Genomic DNA, 18,964 nt, shown 5'->3' with positions numbered 1-18,964 from the left:
ATACTGATGATGAGCCTTAGCCCAAGGAAAATGAGCAAAGACCTCTCCAAACTCCCAAGGAATTTCAAATATTTAGTATTAAAAAAAAAAAAAAAAAGTTATTTTAAGCTGAGCCACAACCAAACTAGACAAGAGTCATTCTCAGAGAGGACGAGAAAGTGAAAAAGCAGCAAGTCTGAATGGCAGCATTTATCTCTGAAGCCCTTCTGCAGAACCAAGAATGCAGAGTGCCTGCCAGGAGCAGAGGAGACACTCAGCTATGGGGAACAGGAGGGAGCCCTCACTTCTCCAGGGCCAGCCAAGCCCTGTGGGAGCTGCCCAGGACAAGGGATGACACATCCAACAGCCACCACGAGGGACGGCCACAGCTCCATCCCAGGGGAGCCTCCAACACACGTTCTTCCTGCACCTAAGCTGAGCACCTCACACAAACCTCTCCACTCTACTAAGACAGGATTTTAAAGCTTTGAGGAGTTTGTTTCCACAGGCCTTTGAATTCTGTTCTCAGGGTTTTTTTTTTAATTCATATTTCATTCCCTATTCCTATTCATTCCTCATGCACCGAGCTCCTGCTGACATCAAATGTCTGGTTTGCCCTGAATGGCCATTTATACACAGGTATGTTTTAAATCTATTCTTACTTTAAAAATTACATCCAAGTGTCCATGTAAACACAAATTCCATCAACCACAAAGAACTCCTTCCACTTACAGGCATAGTAGGCAAGTAAGAAAAGATTATATTGCGTATTTCAAAATTCATTGCTCCTAGGAGGAACTTCACACGATTTTTCCCCAAAGTTGTTGGATCTTTTTCCTGTCCTGAAGACAACATCTCAAGGCTACTCTGGAGAGCCAGGTAATATGTAAGATTTGGATATCTGCTGACTTTAGAGTTCTCCACACAGCCCATTACTCTCACATGGACACAGTTCCAGTATCAGATCTGTCCAAAGCATGGGCCAAATGCTTTTGGAATGGCTGAAGGTATGGCCATGGAGGCTGCATGCAGCATGAAGTTCTTCCTGTGGCTAGCACTGCATTCCAGAGCTGCTTGGGAATACACTCTCTCCTGTATAAAAGGGTTTAACAACTCCTCCAGCCAAACTGGACTCACAGGGCAGGTAGGTGCCTGCACTTTCATAAAAGACCAAAGACCTCTCCAAAATTATTTAAGTCTACAACATGATGCTGCTGCCACATATGGGGCACGTGCAGAGAGAAGATCAGGCACCAGGGTATGTAGAAGCCTAACCTAGAAAGTACCTACTCATCAGAAAGTAAGAAAAGCAGAGAATTCCTAAAAGGAAAGAGCTTAGAGAAATAGGTTGTGGCCCAGATTCAACACAATGGACTAAATCACTTTGACAAATCCTCTAGTGCTTCCTGCAAGTGTATAACCCCAGCAACAGGCAGTTTGGAACACTTCTATGAGGAACCAAGTCCTCTCTTGTATTTCAGTGGACAGAAGAGGAGAAAGAGAGCCTGGACCTTATTGCCAATCCCCAAGAATGGCTGTTCCCACACTTTTATAAACACTTGGTCTCCATGGAAGGGGGATACCTAGCAGCAAACATTGGCAACCAAGGACATTCCACTCCCCCTATATTGTCCACAACAGCAAGAAGGGAAAAGAATCCATAAGGCTGCTTTGATTAGGAACCCTTTGAGAGGACTTCTTCAAAAGTGAGTGTCTGAAAATACCCTGAAATGTGGGAATGTGCAACAACAGCCAGATAGGGGAAACAGGCATCTTACTTTATTCTGAAAGTATTTACACTTCAGTCTAAAGTGGGAACATCCATTAATCCAAGAACCTTTTGCCAAGAACAAGGTCATCATTTTTTTTTTTTAATTCACAACAGAACCCAGCACACATCATATTCTGCACCAAACAGAGAATCTCATCATTTGCAGGTGTTTGGAGCCAGGTTTTAGTTTAATGCATACTCTGAACTTGTAAGAACTTTATTATACTGGGTTTTGGCTTCCCTGCAGGTCAGAGCTCTGCAGCTCTTTAAAAGCCACTAGTAAGAATGAAACAAAAAGTGCACAAGGAGTTCTTCCCCACAAGGGGTATAAACAGACAAATTCTTTCACTGCCAGAAGTATTCATACATTAACATAATCTTGGACTGTTGAGAATTCTAAAATTGAAGACCTGTTCCTGTGTATACATTAATACAACAATCTAAACCAAACTCATATTTTACTTCACATTAAGAAAATGAAGCTTTAACGAGCTCAAATTTTCCTTGAGCAGTTTGCTCATTGCAGTGACAGTGTGCCCCAGCCATGGAGCAACGTATCATTGTGCTAAGCCCTAGGAAGAATTAAATGGTGCAAGTTGTTCTATCAAAATAACCACAAAAAAATATAAATCACATTACACTCCAGTGGAAACAAAAGGAAGGGCTAGAAGTGGGAGAAGCATTTATGCTCTGAGAACTCAGGGGTTGCAAATTCTCAATTTCACTGTCATGGTTAGGAAAATGTAGCAGCAAAGCAATGCAACCTTATTTCTAAATAAACAAAAAGATTGGTCAGTCTGCTGATGCAAGACAGACTACAGAGAACAAGAGAACTATTAAATTATCTCCACTTCTGGGATTCTGGCTATTCTTTTGCAAAGTGAATGGCTTATGCTAATCAGGATGCATCTGAAATGCATCATTCAAGCCTTCTTGTGCAAATACAGTTCTTATTTATCCCAAAAGATCCCCACCAGCTGGCAATGTTTGCATACAATGTTAAACCCAACCTCAAGAGCCCATGCATTATGAGTCATTTTACACTTAAAAACATTAGTTCCCTTCAGAGTTCTCCAAGACGGTGTATCCCTCGAGAAGAATTTTAGTGGAATTCAGCAATAATACACTATGTTACCATCCAACTTCCTCTAGTACAAAGAAGTTACAAGTTTTCTATTGTTCAGTGGGTTTGGTTTTCTTCCCTAACAGTGCTTTTCCTCCAGAATATCTTCGGGGAAGGAACAAAAGGATTTGCACCAATCCCTTCTACATGAATCAAATATTTATGCTATACCCTCTCGAAGCACTTTCATCTAGTAACCTATGGAATGTGATCTCCTGACCTCAACACTCAGGCACGTCTAAATCAGCTGCCCTTTGAGCTGTATTAGAGGCCGCAGAGAATTTTTATACATTTGTATCACAGGCATATGAAAACCTTGTGGCCCAGCTGTGCCATTCTCTGCTACACAGCATTAGTCCAAAGTGTGCTTCGGGAAAGGGGAATGTTTTATTGTCCCATGTTCATGGCACAGTCTGATGCTGCGTGCCACCAGGAGCAGGCAGGATGATGAACCAGGCTATCAGCACATTAACCAGCCAGCACAATTGAAATTCAAGTGTCATGGCAAACTCCAAGACCATGTCACACGGCCCACTCTGCCCAGTTCCCTTCTGCCTCCAGCCCCCTCCCCAGGGCAGCCAGCACTGCCTGCAAAACACCTCCAGAATCCAAAGGCAAGGTGCTTGTGGGATGAGCAGGCACCCCATTCCCTCCATCTGGAAATCCCAGTCTTTCCTCAAGAATAATAAATCATTCTACATTGTCTTTGTGGCTCCCAGGAATCTTTGAAGGATGGGGTTATGTTGCAAATAAGTGTCCTGAAAGTAAAAGAGAGGAAGACCAGGTGTCCCAGATGAACCTGCATCTTCAACTATGGCACAAATTTTTCCAGGGTCAGCTCATGACCCTGCTCCCTCGAGGAGCAGTCACTGAGGTAACCCTGGTGAAAGTCTGACCCAGAGATTTAACAGGGTCATGGGCCTGATGGTAGGGTTCATGTTTTCACAGCAGCCCTGAAAAACTGATGTGATGCTGCTGCCCATTGCTCACATGGGAGCAGCATGAGGGCATAGGGAAAGCTCGAGAACACTGTTCTTGTGGTCCCACCCTGACGTGGTAGAAAAGGTTCAGTGCTTTGAAACAGTCAAGCAGAAAAATGTTAGACAGCAGCCCAAACCAAGACCCTGTCCTCTGCCCCAGGATGGATCCTGGTCAGTCACTTGCCCCAGTCCCCTCACGAGGTGCCCCACTGGCTGCTGCACCTCAGCAGAGACTGAGGCACCCCCAGGTCTCCGAGGGTCCAGCAGCTCACAGCACGCTGACTTGCTGCCCCACCTATTCCACTTTCTTTTCCCACAGAAATCCCTCCAGGGAAGAGGAAGGGGGAAAAAAAAAAACTTAAAAAAGAAAGAGGAACAGGGAGCAGGACAGACCAATATACAGCATTTCCTGTACCATCCACAGGAAAAACCCACACAGTGGGGAAGAGCTCAATGTCAAGGCTGGTTTCACCACATGAACAGGCAGTTCCTCCTGCTGGGGGATGCTGTGTGATTCCACAGGGAACAATACAATCTTCCCTGACACAAGGAGTCCCACTAGGAGCCACACAAAATTCCACAGGTCCTTCCCTTGCAGAAATGCCTGGTATCAAACAAGGAGGAATGTAGGTACAGAGCTGGGGGAGAAGGAAAATGAGACATTCACTGTGGTATTATCACTTGTAAACCAGGACACACTCAGCACTTGGCCCCTACAGAAAGGAGTATTCTGAAAAATATGTTTCCCTGCACAGGGACTGGGCCTCAATCCAGTTATTATGTGCACATGTCCCTGCCGCGTTTTCAGTCTTACTTCGGAAAAAAGAAATCTCAAAACAAAGAAAACATCCCTTCATATTCACTCTGCACAGTGCCAAGCATGCTCCTGACCACGTTCAATAATTTGTTAAGGCTGCTAATTATGGGTGCAACACTTCTACACCTTGTGACACTGCAGTAAAGCACTTAATGTAAAACAAATTCCAGTGTGAAACAAGAAATCAGCCGATCGTGGCAGCCCTGTTTGCACGTGTGATACATAAATGCACATAGATGCTCCTCTGTGCAGCACGACCAGCAAAGACAATCTCAACACGTGGATTACAAGCACAATGACTGCAATTATTTTCTCAAAAGAAAAGAACACCACAAGAAACGGCTGCTTTCAAACACAGTCTGACACAAACCCACTTCAGCGACTTCCATAAGTTTTACTAAATCCAGTTACACACAAGCACATCACTATTCATTTTGGCAATTTACTAGCATTGGTGAAATAGCTGGATGAGCATATTTTGGTTTTCGGTTTGTTGGGTTTTTTTGTTTGATTGGTTGGTTGGTTTTTTTTGCAAGAATTTCGCAAGATGAAAAGCAAACTTTACAGAAAACAGAAGTGATGGACAAAAGCTGACAGAGAAGAGAGCCAGTCTAACTCCCAGGTAAAGGCTGGAGAAAGAATGCAGAGTCCCTTGCAGCATGAGCACATCTCTTACCTACTGATCTGGTGAAGACAAAAGGGTTTTCTTCTTTTCAGAAACTGGACACTTGTAGCTCGTTGGGTCAGTCACACAAAGCTTCCCTGCTGCCAAAGGTATTCTTTTTCCCCTCGGGTTTTTGTAGTTGTTGTTTGGTTTTTTACCCCAAAGAGTAAAGGGCAGAACAGTGGATTCAGCAGGGGCAAAGGGTGGAATTCGAGATTTAATGGGCTGGAGAACCGCAGAGCTCTCTCCAAAAGATGCTGTATTTCAAGGCGCTTTCATTTGCAAATCCTTCTTCATCCCCAGTGTCAATAAAACTGGAGGAGGGGGGAGTAAACTTTTTTTAACCGCAGAAATAAACCGGACTCCACAGAACGGGGAATGTGATACGAACTGGATTTGTGGCTCGACCTTTTCTTTTATTAAAAATAAATATACTTTCAGAACAGCCAATCGAGCTGGAAGGGGGGTTAAAAAAAAAAAAATCCCAGAGTCAGCCAGGACCTGCCCGCGGTCGCCGGGAGGAGGATAGCGGTACCTCGAGAGCGGCAGAATAAACACAAAGAGGGAAAAGTCCGCGTCCCGGCGGTGGCAGCTCGGCTGTCAGTGGCAGCGCCGCCCGGGGCAGTCGCAGCGCCCGCGGCCCCGGCAGCGAAGGGCGGCCCGCGGCATCGCGCCCGGGCGGGCTCGGCTGCGCTCGCTGCTTCTCCTGTTACCTGTGCGCGGCGGCGGAGCGGAGCGGGCGGGCGGCGCGGAGCGCGGCGGAGCGGGCGGCACGGGCTCGGCTCCCTCCTCCGCCTCCTTCCGCTGCTGTGGGCGCGGGCGGCCCGCGGGACGCGCCGGGCCGGGGCGGGCAGGAAGCGCCGCCGCCCCCGGGCCCGCCCCGCCCGCGGCGCCGCCCCCGCCCCGCTCCGCCCGCCCGCCCGCCGCCGCTATTGTGCGCGGACACACGGACACACGGACACACGGACCGGCCGCGGGTCCCGGCCCCGCACACGCGCCCCAGTAACCCCACCCTGTGCCGGGAGCGCTGTGCGAACGCTCTCGGAGCTCTGGCAGCCTCGGGGCTGTGCCCATTCTCTGGGGAGCCTGGGCAGTGCCCCAGCACCCACCGGGGCAAGATCCTTTGCCAAATACCCAATCTGAACCTCTCCTGACACAGCTCCAGCCGTTCCCTTGGCTCCCATCCCTGCTCACAGAGAGAGATCGGAGCTGCCCCTCCACTGCCCCTGGGAGGATGTTGAAGACCACAGTGAGGTCTCCTTCAGGCTGAACACACACACACCAAGTGACCTCAGCCACTCCTCCTAAGAGTTTGCATCTAGACCCTTCCCCATCGTCATGGCCTCCTTTGTACACTCTTCTAAAAGTTTACTATCTTTTTTATATTGTAGTACCCAAAACGGCTCAAACATTCGAGGCGAGAACACCCCAGTGCAGAGCACAGCACAGCAGGGCAATTCCCTCCCTGGCCTGGCTGGTGATGCTGTGCCCGGTGCCCCCAGGACAGCCCTGGTCCCTCTGCAGGAGGAGCCACCTGGGCAGCTGTGGAAGCACCTACAGGAGTCAGCCCCACCAAAACCAACCTGCAAGCCACTGGACTTAAATGGGTTTACAGCAATGTACACCAGCCCAGGACTCACCCCCCTTTTTGCCAGCTAAATGCTGAAAATAAATTGAAGCAAGGCAAGAACTGATCATGACTAACTGCATATGGGCAGGGTATTAAAGAAGATCCCTGTATATAATGTTCTACTTAAAACCAAAATGTACATCACATGATCTTCCAAAGCTTAGGCTATCCTCATAGGAAACCTTCACAGACCTCTACTACTCTGCCACAGCTGGAAACAATGGTCAGTGTGGAAAGATGAAACTGAAGACACTTCAGTTCTCCCCAAATACTACTCTGATTTTGCTGTGCTTCAGCATTTTATCACACGATCAAAGATGGTGGCCACATGCAGAGGTGGCTTTTGCTGAAGGCTTTAGTGCCTGGAATCACAGTATGGAATTTCAACTCCTAAAACAGTTTATCTTTAAACATTCCACAACCTTTACAGCAAAGCATGGACACATCACCTTTGTGCATGTGACCCCATTCAAAAGCCTGTAAAAGGATCCTAAAATGCTGCTAGAAAGAAAGGCTTAAGGCAGTCTTGTTTTGGAAGATCTAATGGAGGATTAGTAATGGCAGTAACACAGTCAGTTCTGTAGTGGAACCAGTCTTAGCATCAAAGAGGCAAAGCTCTTGTTCTGAAATGGGCTAAGCAACACCAACTTCTCCTCACCCTGTCCTGTAATCAGGGCAAATCCCCAGCCTAAACAAGGCCGAGAGATAACAAACTGGTCCTTCAGTAGGGACTTATTTGTGTACAAACAACCTACCCTGCCTTTCTCACAATCCACCTCCTCCTCCAGCTTTTGCATAGGGAGCACTGGAATCCTCCCCCAGTGAGGCCATTCCTGTCCTGAACTCCTGAGGACAATCTCCCAGTGACAGCTTTCACTTGGCTCCTGGTCATTACCTTGTAATTTCAAAAAAAAGAGCGAACAAAAAACTGAATGCAGCTGTCACGGTGTGTCCACAGCTGATTTAATACATAAAGGCCTGATCATGCAAATATGAAGCCCACTAAGCAGTGCCAATTTGGTAAGGTTTGAGGCTAAGATGCCACCAGTTTCCAAAAGAAAACCTGAAAGTGTAAAAACTGGCCACATGTCAAATCCTTGCACTGTGAAATTTGGCCTTCATGTGAGGAGAGATGGCATGATTCAGCCATTTACCTTTTAATCACGCTGAGGAAATAAATCCTTTCTGACATTCCCAAATGTTAACGCTGAAAAGAAAGACTTGCACAAAAATTCAGGAAGTCAACTTACAGAAATCCCAAATGCAGCATCTATAAATATCTATTTCCCCCCCACCTCATAACCAACATTCATTCACTGGAATGTTTTAATGGAAGAAATGCAGAAACACATGTAAACAGCTCATTAACATCCCATAACCTTACAATTTGAAACGTCAAAGGAAAAAAAAACAGGCAGTGGAGAAGCAGCTACTGAAGGCAACATTTGCTGGATGCTGTGGGGCAGCGTTGTAAGGGAAATAAGCACAGCTAGAGCGAGGGAAAGAGTTATAAACTGTGCTTCAGTCACACATCCTGTCTCCCTCCCACATGCTCAAAGAAAAAATGGGAGTAAAGAGAGAGGAGGCAGAGTCATCAGGAAAGCACAACCATTGCTTCATGCAGGCACTGGGGAGCAGCGAGCCTTGCCCGAGGCGTGTTAACCTCGCTCCTCTGCTGCCTATTCCAGGAGCACTGCTCGTGTTCAACCCACACAACTGGAGATACCAGCCTTATCGGGACTGCAAAAGAACAAAGCTGCATGAAATGCAAACTCTCTTCCTTAAACCACTCTCCCCCTGTATCCTCCCTTCACCCAGCTCCCCGGCCAGCCCGGTGCTCAGGAGCTCCAGCACACATCTGAACGGCTGCCAGCGGAGGAAGCGAGCAGTTTCCATACACACATCACGCCACAATGTGGGAATTCAGGAAACAACACAAGAAAGGGGTTCCTAATAACTGTTCCAGCGTGCTCGGGCCAATTCATGCAATCACACAAAGGTCACGGTGGTTGTGCTAAAAAGCACAAAAGATAAGCGCTACAACGGCAACTAATTCAAAGTAGTAGAATAAATCTCAGGCTCAGGAAAACCTAGAGTTGCTCCACCTACAATTTTTTGAGGTTGTCCTTCACATTCTTTAAAATTCCTCCATCTTAAAGTTCCTCCCTCCAGGAATGGCTGTAACTCTGGCGCCCTTTGTCCGCAGCAGCTGGAGCTCAGGAAGTTGCTGATATTATCCCTCCTGTACAGACACACCACAGCTCTACTCAGCATCCACTCAGCACACTGCACAGGGCCCTGAATTAATTTCCGTGCATCTCTGATCTCGGGCCAGTTTAACAGAGCTTTTCTTCTTGCACATAAAAATAAAGTGTTAGCAGGACTCAGAAGTGGCATTTAGCTCTTGGGGCCAGACAGAACGTCCCCACCAAAGTGAGGGGTTCTTTGTCTATAAAATACATTATTGGGCAAAATAATGGCCCTACAGTAAACAGACAGTAATACAAAGAAACAGTAAAAAAACCTAAGAAGAGGAGCTGAGGATGTTTGCCAGGAATGTGAGCAGGAGAAAGGAACAGGAATTTCTGAAAAGAGAGAGTGTATTTCTTGTCATAGAAGCCAAAATCAGGATCTCAGAATGGTTTGGGTTGGAAGGGACCTTAAAGCTCACCTCATTCCACCCCCTGCCTTGGGCAGAGACACCTTCCACCATCCCAGGTTGCTCCAAGCTCCATCCAACCTGGCCTTGGAAACTTCCAGGTGAGTTTGACAGATACTCATTGAATAAAAGGAAGTAAGCAAACCAACACCACATGTTTGGGAGTACAGATCAAAACAAGACCAAAAGATTTCAAAGCTTTGTCAAAATCACAAGAAATGTGTGGAAAAAGCACCAAGGTACCAGAAGGTTGAGTGGTTGTTCCAAAGCCAGGCTGGGAGCTCAGTCTGCACTTGCAGAGGCCCTGTCTTGCTGCCCACATGTACAGTGAGCTCGGACATGCAGTCCTGCAGCTTTGGCTGCTGTTTCACCACCTGGTTTTAGCACCCAGCACCTTCAGGGTGGCCATGGCCATCTTTAAGTCATATGCAGAGGATTTGGTGTTGCTGCTACATCCAGCCCTGAGCTGTAACAAGGCCTGGAAGGCGCCCTTGGGTCCTGTGTTGGCTACAGCTGGAAAGCAACTACAATTTCTGAAGGGAAACAGAATCAGACAGATGAGAGATTGAGGCATGAACTACTATTATTCACCAAGATGGCAAGAACAGCTATTCACAGATTGAGAACACCAGAATTACCACCATCAAACTTAACATGCGTGGAATTACTAGAAAAATTCTATTCTCAAAACACACAGGAACAGTTACACACTCCTTATTCCTCTGGCCTTCACTAAGTAACTGCTGTGTCTTTCCACACAAGCGTATTATTTTACCAATTCTACACAATAAAACTTTGATGACCACATAACTTCTGGGAGGGAAGTAATTGATATAGAAACCTCTGCAAAGCCAACTTCATGTCCTGTCTCTACTGTGATTTACACTGTAACACAGCCCCAGCTCATCTAAGATTTTTCATGCTGCTGTGTGTGAAAAGTTTTTAAAGTTTGTTAGTCTGGGATGCGCCTCTAATGGATTGTAACTCAAGTGCAGCGTGGTTCCTGGGGTGAAGAAAAGGCCTGCAAGGAAGGGGGAGAAAAGGAACAGCTTACCACAGTGAAATGTAATATAGAGGTCAGCAGTGACATGTCACCCGTGATGTGATTGATCAGGTACCACCTGTAAGGAGAATTATTCTAACTGCTGAACCTTGGCCCCTGTCTGTGCAGAACTGCAGAAGAGAGCTGTGTATCCAGGAGAGTGGTAAACAACTGCCAACTATGGAAAAACAAATGTTTCAGCTTTGCCCTAAACACATTCACACCTCAGTGCCCTACAGTTAAATGCAGTGTGGGCAAAATAAGGTTAGTCTGGACGAAGTAATTTCCTTACAAAACACTGTTCTTCTGTAAACCTTTAACTGATGTCTATTATATGTTAACAACCTTGATGTAGGAAAGTTGACCACTCCCTTGCTTCTCTGCACTCTTACCTCTCAAGTCTCCTTAAAAAGAGATGTGTCTTTAAAATCTGCTGGAATTAATTGAAAGATTCCCTCAGCTTCCAGTGGATTTGGACCAGAGTGAACTGTAAGAGTAGGGTATGGAAGCACTGAACTTCAGCACAGTATTTGTTTGCTCTCAAGGACTAAAGATTGTGTGAAATTACAAGTGAACAAGATGTACAGCAGGTTCTGCAGCAAATACCAGACTTGCTAATCCTGATATTTCAATGACCATAAAGCCTAAGAGGGGACAACCATGGCTGATTTGATACCAAAAAGCCCAACTTCTTCAAAGCTTCTAGGCCTTAAAATGGTGCAGCTGTATTGATAAATACCACAGGGATGGGAGACAGGGTGTGCTCTTTGATTTAAAGCTCTTGCAACTCATTTTTAATGCTGATGTCAGAAGCAGATTCCAAAGTGAGACATGAAAGAGGCCAAACCAACAGCAATCTCTGGCTGGGAGCAACCTTGCACTGCCTGGGAAGGATAAAGGCATGGTCTCAGTGAAACACTGAATGCCATGTGCATACAAGAGTTCTGCTAATTGCAGCAGCAGAACCATCTTCCCCTGCTACAGAGAAGCTGTATTGTAACCAGCTTGTTCTGAACATGAAATTAAAGAAGAGAAATGAAAGGAGAAAAAATGTTAGCTACAAAAAACGTATTGAAACAAAATAGATTCATTTCTTGTAAATAACAGCTTCAAAAAGTGTCAATTAGAATTTTTATGAATATATAGATATGCTCCTAAAAGCAGTCTTTCCCCTGCTATAAAAAGATTGATAATTAGAGAGAGCAAGATATCAAGTTACAGGTAATTGATTAACATTTCATTTTCATGTAAATGAAAAACTAAAAATAGAATTATGGAAAAAAGTCTGATTAGATTTTACAATTTTCAAAAGCTGCTGCCACATTCTGGAAGAGCACCAGCACTCTCTGCTGGTGATCTTTGTTTAACAGTTATCAAGAGAAAAATTAGGGATGAAAGTGCATTATGTTCTTGATATGAAATGCTGCTTTTGTTATAAATTGATGATTAATTAAGTCCCTAATAATTTAGCAAACAGCAACTCTAGGAGCTAGCTGTACTTTTGGAAACAATGCAGTCATTACTAAGAACTGCATTTACTCTGGGCAATCATCACCCACTGGAATAAATTTCACTGTCTCAAATAAACATCTGATGTAAATGCTTCCCTCAGCAGAAAGCACCTCTGTGGTGCTGCCACACAAAGACAGGCTGGTGTGAGAAATTCCCATGATGCCAAATCCCTTGGCTCCACCCTGGCTTTCCATCAATTTTTGGGCTATGCCAAGAAAAACAGCTCTCTTTTAAAAAGTCCTAGCCCAGCTCCAACACCTTTCCTGACGGGAGCCACACTGGGAACGCTGCTGTGTTTTCATCAAAGCAAACCTGCTCCCAGCCCTGTCTCTGTTCCACCCTTTGCCAGGAAGCTGGAAAAGCTTTGATTCCTTCTCCCCAGGATGCACCCAAGCCGTGTCTCCTGGGCTGCCTTACACACCTGAGCCAGAGCTTGCACAGGGACAAAGAGGCAGCAAAAATAAATCCCAAGCCAAGCACCTCAGTGCCAGCTGCCCCAGCTCCCAAATTGTGCTCAGATCAGGTACCAGGAAGAAGGGATAAAAACTGGCAAATGGAATCCATGTGCAGCTCATGAAAGTGTGGGAAACAAAAGAGACAATGTTAAGGACAGAGTATTCATTAGCAAAGGGCTCAAGTTTCTTGGCTTCTGCCATCTGCTTCCCAAAGGCCATTTTTCAAGGTAGCTTTTTGTTCTTCAGCTTTGAATGTAGCTGTGGAAAGACATCCTACTCCTTCTTAGCTAACGAACTAAAGCTCAGTGCACGTTCAATGGCTTAAAATATTTTGTCTTTTTCATTCCCTGGGGACAAGAAGGGAATGCAATGTCAGAGGTGGGGTTTTTCTCCTGGGATTTGGATCAAATTTTACCTGACACAGCTGACCCAAAAAACTCAGATATCTCCATAAATATTCGTTTACACTATGGTATTAAATACATGAAGAAATCCTGTGTTCACAAAAAAAAAAAATACATAAGACTTCATAATGCTGTATATATCTGTATATTATGTGTAGTGAGACACACAGCCCTTTTGACTCTTTTCCTTTATGAAGTAAAAATTGGGAATAACAGCTCCTGAATTAGAGAAACAGCTCAGAGCCTTAAAAAGAACACACTCTGTGGTAAAAATAAGTGAGATTTAACATAGTCGTAAGTCAAAGTCAGGAATAATTGTTCTAATGCATTCTGCTCCTGACAGATCTCAAATTTAGAAGAGCTTCACATCTGCTGAGAGTCCCAAGGAACTTTTTAAGCATTCAGGGATCACTGACACTTGGCAGAGTGGGACAGAGTGACAGCCAAATGCCAAGCACAGCTCTGAAACACTGCATGAGGAACAGACATTCCTGCCTAAGGGGGCAGAGCAAGTTTCCCACTGCAGAGGAAAAAGAGTTTTCAAACCTGAAGTTTTCTGCTCTTCAAGGGATTTAATATTGTGGACATGACAGGATCCAGCCAGAGACCAGTGATCTACATGGGATGAGAAGATGCTCAAAGCCTTGAGAACCTGAGCACCTACAGGACATTAACATGATTATTTTTTTAATATTATTAACTATACATGCCAGTCTGCTCTTAAATATTTCCTTCCCACATTCCAACCCACACCTTTACCTTTGTGCCATAGGAATTCCATATTCAGCTCTGCCCCTTGATCATTAATGCAGACTCCTGAGCTTCAGACTTCAAAGCAAGGCAGGATTAAGAGTCACAGGCTCAGGACTGGGACAGCATCAAACCCTCCCTGTGCAGGAACCTCCACCTTGTGTTCGACTCCACAAACACCTCCTGGGTGTCAGGACTGGGAAATTCAGGGATTTACGTGGAGCTTCCCACAAGTTAAGTCAATAAGGGAGCCCAACAGTGCCTCATCTCCTTATTTCATGGTAAATGAAAGGAAACAAGAATGTCTTGCAGGGTTAGAGAAAGATGTGAGTGCTCCACAAATGGGCAAGGGAAGAAACCAAAAGCTTGTGTGGAAATGCACTTCTCCAGGGAAGCTCTTCTCTCTCTCCTAAGCAGCACACAAGAATGTTCTTAGGGAACCCATCATTACCTACAACCCTGGTGATGGTTTAGTTTTTATTACTGACTTCTCTATTTCTCCCCCTCACCCTCCCTCAAAATTCTGCTGCTCAAAATGTCTGCACTCACAGCTTCCTCATTTCTGCAGGTCCTCCCCTGCCATGTGCAGCACATCCCAGTACCACCAGCATTACTGGGAGCTCCAGCCATGCCTCACTACTCCGAGCTTCCAGCAATGAGACTGACCTACAGTCAACATGATACAAATGAAGGTATTACAGCACATATATATCAATATATAGGTCTGTCCAAGACCCTAAGGAACTTTGGGACTCATTTCAATCAGCATGCCTTTGAGTTACATTTGAAAATTACACCAACATTGCCAAGATTAAGTCTTAGAGAAAAAGGCAGTCTGGGCTTTTTCAGCTTTATTTGTAATTGCTCTTACATTACCAACTTACCAGGAAATTGCACAACACCACACCAACACAGGTGCAAGTCCTTTAGTGGTAAGAAAGCTGCTGGAGATCACCAGACTCAGGAATTTTCATTGACTACGTGGTGTACACCTGCTCTGAGTTAGACATTGCAATGCTACAGTGGCAGAAGCTGTTGCAGAGACACACACTGCCCTCATCAGCCTCATGATCCCTCATGAACGCTGGGCTCAAGTGCTGGCAGATGGTGTTACAGAACAGAGATTTTACTTGCTTGAGAAGGTGAACTGCAAAGCCAAACTCAGAAATTTCTCTGCCTAACGAGGAGGTTGCAATTAGGTCATTGCTGAGCGCTGGGTAACCACAGATCAGAACAAAAACATTCCCACAGAATAACTCAGATGTGACAGCAGGTACTTGGAATGAGAACAAGGACTTCATCCACGTAGTCCTGCTGCTGAATTATGTGGATAAACAGTGATCCTGATGTAGCCAGCCCTCAGCAGCACACGCAGGTGTCGGGACACACAGACCCAGCTTAGCACAAGCAAACAAAATTCCCAAACAGGAAAGCCCATGTCCAACTTTGATGAAACTTGACAAAGAGCTCAGAGCAAGTTTCAGGTCAGAATTCTATTTAGGATGTAGATAAACTGGATCCAGGCCATAACCTTTTTCTATATCTTCTAGACTCCAGTTTGAGCAATGCTCTTATTTCTGAACCCTATTTCTACTAAAATACTCCATCAGTTCTATGCCCAACCCTGCTCAGCTCAGGCTGGATATTTTGGTGAACACAAGACCTTTGCTTGAACACCAGGGAGCTTCAATAGAACACTCTCCAGGCTGCTTTTGGTCACTGAGACTCCCTCCCTTGGATCCTGCACATGGAATTACCTGTCCTTGGGGCAGACAGGTCAGGAGAGGGGAGATTTGTGGGTTAATGGGATACTGTTCTGATCAGGGAGATTAGGTTACAAGGCCATGCCTTGTAACACACTGCCTTCTTCAGTGTGGCACTTCAGTTTACAACTGGGGATTTCTCCTTTCTTAGACTGAACTTTTAATTATTTATGGGCCTATATTATATGCAGAAGCTGCCCAAAACCTAAGCCTTAATAAGGATAATCAGAATAATCATATTTTTCCCTCTTTTGTAAAGCACCTTGAGCCTTGCTGATGAGAAATGCTAGGATGTGATTAGATGCTTAATGAAAAATTATCATTAGAAAGTGGAATAAAACCGAAAAATTAACTAAAATGGAATTTTCTATTTTATACTGCATTGGGGCTGAGAAAATCATTTATCAGAGGCAATGCTGAAAATTTTAACTTGAAAACTGAGTGGAGATCTTCTTTATGCATGCTATGATGGGAGAGGGCAGGTGAGGATGCCAGAGTCGGGGCCTGGGTGTTGTGAGAAGTCTGAACAGTCCCCAGGAGCCTGAAATTTGGGAGTGCTGGGCTGTGCCACCATGTGCAGCCAGCCCTTGGCTGGTGCCAGCACCGAGACCAGCAGCTGGTGTTCAGCATCACCCCAACTCCTGTGTCCACCACAGCTCCTCCACAGTGACCATTTGGCTTCCCAGCCCTCACCCTGCCCAAAAAGTATCCGGGAACGGAGACGATGGGGTTTGAGCTGCTCAGACCATGCGGTGGAAGTCACGGTGAATATTTATGGCCCTGCCTCACTCTGTGAATGAAATGCACAATAACCGCAGCAGCGGAACGGCCGAACCAAGGCACGCATGCAAGCTTTTAACCCTTTGGGGATTATCACCCTCCAAATTCTCTCTCTCGAAGATCAAAGCGGGAGGATTTGGAGACGCTTCTGTTAAATTCGGAGCCGGGGCAGGTGCGGGCGAGCTCCTGCAGGTGGCTGGGGCCGGCGGGAGGAGAAGGCAGAGCAGGGACCATCCCTGGCGGCTGGGGCAGAGCCTGCGGCCAAAGAACACCCCGGCAGCACCTGGAGCTGACAAAGGAGCCGGGCAGGGGAGCAGGGCCGGCTCCCACCCACACAGCCCCGGCAGCCCCCGAGCCGCCCCACGCCCAGCCCTCCCCGCAGCCACCAACAGCGCCGGGGAAGGAGGAGATGCCCGTGAGGGAACACCCGGCAGCCCTGCCCCGCCTCGGGGGCCCGTTCGGGCGGTGCCCGAGGGGACAGCGCCGGCCTTTCCCGCGCCCTCACCGCGCCTCGCCCTTACCCCGCGGGCGCCGGGCCCCGCGGCCGCCCGCACATCCATGGCGGCCGCGCCACGCCGGGCAGCTCCGGCCAGGGCCCCGCCGGTGCCGCGGGCAACTTTCAGCAGGCGGCTGCAACTACGGCGCCCGGCATCCCCCGGCGGGCCGGCGAGCGGTGCCGGCCGGGAGCTGTAGTTCCGCACGGGCGGGGGAGCCGGGCAGCCGCCTCGGCCCGGGGGAATCGCGGCTCCAGCGGGGCTGGGAAAGACCCTGAGAGCAGCGAGCCCAGCCTGTGAGAGCCCCACCTGGTCAGAGCGCTGGGTGCCACGTCCGGCCGTCCCCTGGAGAGCGCCAGGGATGGGGAGCTCGCCTCCCTGAGCAGCGCTTTCCAATGTTTAACGACCTTTTCCGTGACGAAATTCTTCCCGATATCCAACCTGAACCTCCCATGCTCTATCACTGCTTGCTTGGGAGCAGAGGACGACACACACCCTCCTGTCAGGAGCTGTTCAGAGCCACAAGGTCCCCCCTGAGCCTCCTTTTCTCCAGGCTGAGCCCCTTCCCAGCTCCCTCAGCCTCTGCTGGTGCTCCAGCCCCTTCCCAGCTCCATTCCCTTCCCTGGACATGCTCCAGCCCCTCCAGGTCCTTTCTTAAGTGAAAGGCCCAGACTGCCCCCAGCACTGGAGTGGCCTCACCAGTGCCCAGCCAGGGGACAGTCACTGTCCTGGTCCTGCTGGCCACACCATGGCTGGGACGGGCCAGGTGCCATTGACCTCTTGCCCACCTGGCACGCCTGGCTCCTGTTGAGCTGATGATGGCCAGCACCCCCAGGGCCTTTCCCACCAGGCAATTTCCACTTCCCAGTCTGCAGTGTTCCATGGGGTTGGTGTGTCCAAAGGATTTAAGTTCTTTACTTTTAATTTCACCTGGCTCTTAGTATCAGCCCCTTAAACCTGCTGTATGTATTAACTTCATTACATCATGGGCTTTCTGCAACAGCTTTGCTTCTAATCTTTCTTCCACAATGTTTCCGACAGGGATGATTTCTTGCCCCAGAAACTCTCAATAAAAGCAAGAAAAATGTAAAAGCTGACCTATCAAAGAAGTATTAGCAGGCAAAACTTAAAAGAAAGGCCCTGGAAAATCTGTCACTGAAATACTCAGCTGCTGGCCATCAAGTGTTCAGCTCATATGGTCTCATGTTTATGTGTTTCATCCATTTTTATTTACAATTTATTTTTATTTAAAGCTGAGTATCTCTCTGGCCCTACCGTGCCATGGTTCCTGTGTTGAACACAACAGTGCACAGAACAAGCCGTGTGGAAACAAAAGGATATTTTAGAGATGTAAGCAGGGAACATCCAAAGTCAGGTGGAAAAATGGTTTTAAGCAGAGACATCTGTGTGTACAGAGCATCATTACTGCTTGCTGTATTTAACTACAGATAGCTTTGTTTTGTTGCTTTTGATGGAGAGAGAAAAAAGCCAGCAGAAGTAGTGGCCACACACCAATCTTCCACAGTAAACACCCAGAAAGGAGGGCTGGGGGGAAAGTCTGTTATTGCTCCATGGGAGTCTAGCAGCACAGGGGCACAAGAGTGACACAAAAATGGGCTGTGCTGTCACGAGGTCTTGTTTTCCAGAGCCAGACAACGAGGATCTGTTACAAGACATGGTGGAATGTTTGTTTTTGTAGTACTGGATTTCCAAAATCCATGGTCTTTTTGTGGCTGACAAGCCCCCTCCTTTCTTTGCCACGTTCCTGCAGCTGTCGGAGGTCTGCACCCCTGCCTGGAAAACATGAGCACAGCACAGCAAAAATGTGCATCATTCATGTGCCATCAGACAATGCTTGGGAGAGTTACAAAGGAGGGGAGGAAGAGGAGAAGGAGACCACAGTGCTGCAGTAATTTGCATTGTTTCTACTTTGTTTGCAACAGTCACTTTTAGCTTTAAACTCTAATAGCTATAGATTTCATAGCAGCTTTACCACACTTCAGCATTATTGGATTTTAATTCACACCCCCCACCATGACCAGGTAAAATTTGGCAGCATATCTGGTCTAACACATACATGTTTGGGTAATATTTCATATATAGAAATTAACTGAAAAGTAGAATCTGTGTTGTGACCTGCT

The 18,964-nt window shown here is 46.8% G+C and overlaps 1 protein-coding gene across 3 annotated transcripts in view; it reads right to left on the bottom strand.

Annotated features, from left to right (window-relative positions):
• Positions 1-17,248, bottom strand: part of AMOT (angiomotin) — a 60,204-nt gene extending 42,956 nt beyond the window's left edge. Inside the window, exon 1 of one of the 3 annotated variants that reach the window (XM_021525258.3) lies at positions 17,133-17,248. The gene's annotated coding sequence lies outside the window, so the exon portion shown is untranslated. Of the gene's footprint in view, positions 1-5,346; positions 5,995-16,850; positions 16,963-17,132 lie in introns of those variants that run through there. The other 2 variants (XM_021525257.3, XM_021525261.3) reach the window with 2 other exon arrangements.
• Positions 17,249-18,964: the final 1,716 nt, after the last annotated feature.

The sequence above is a fragment of the Lonchura striata genome, chromosome 14 (genome assembly GCF_046129695.1).
Source record: "Lonchura striata isolate bLonStr1 chromosome 14, bLonStr1.mat, whole genome shotgun sequence".
NCBI classification, from domain to species: domain Eukaryota; kingdom Metazoa; phylum Chordata; class Aves; order Passeriformes; family Estrildidae; genus Lonchura; species Lonchura striata.
The sequence above is the reverse complement of the archived record's forward strand: the minus strand, read 5'-3'. Positions and strand labels throughout refer to the sequence as shown.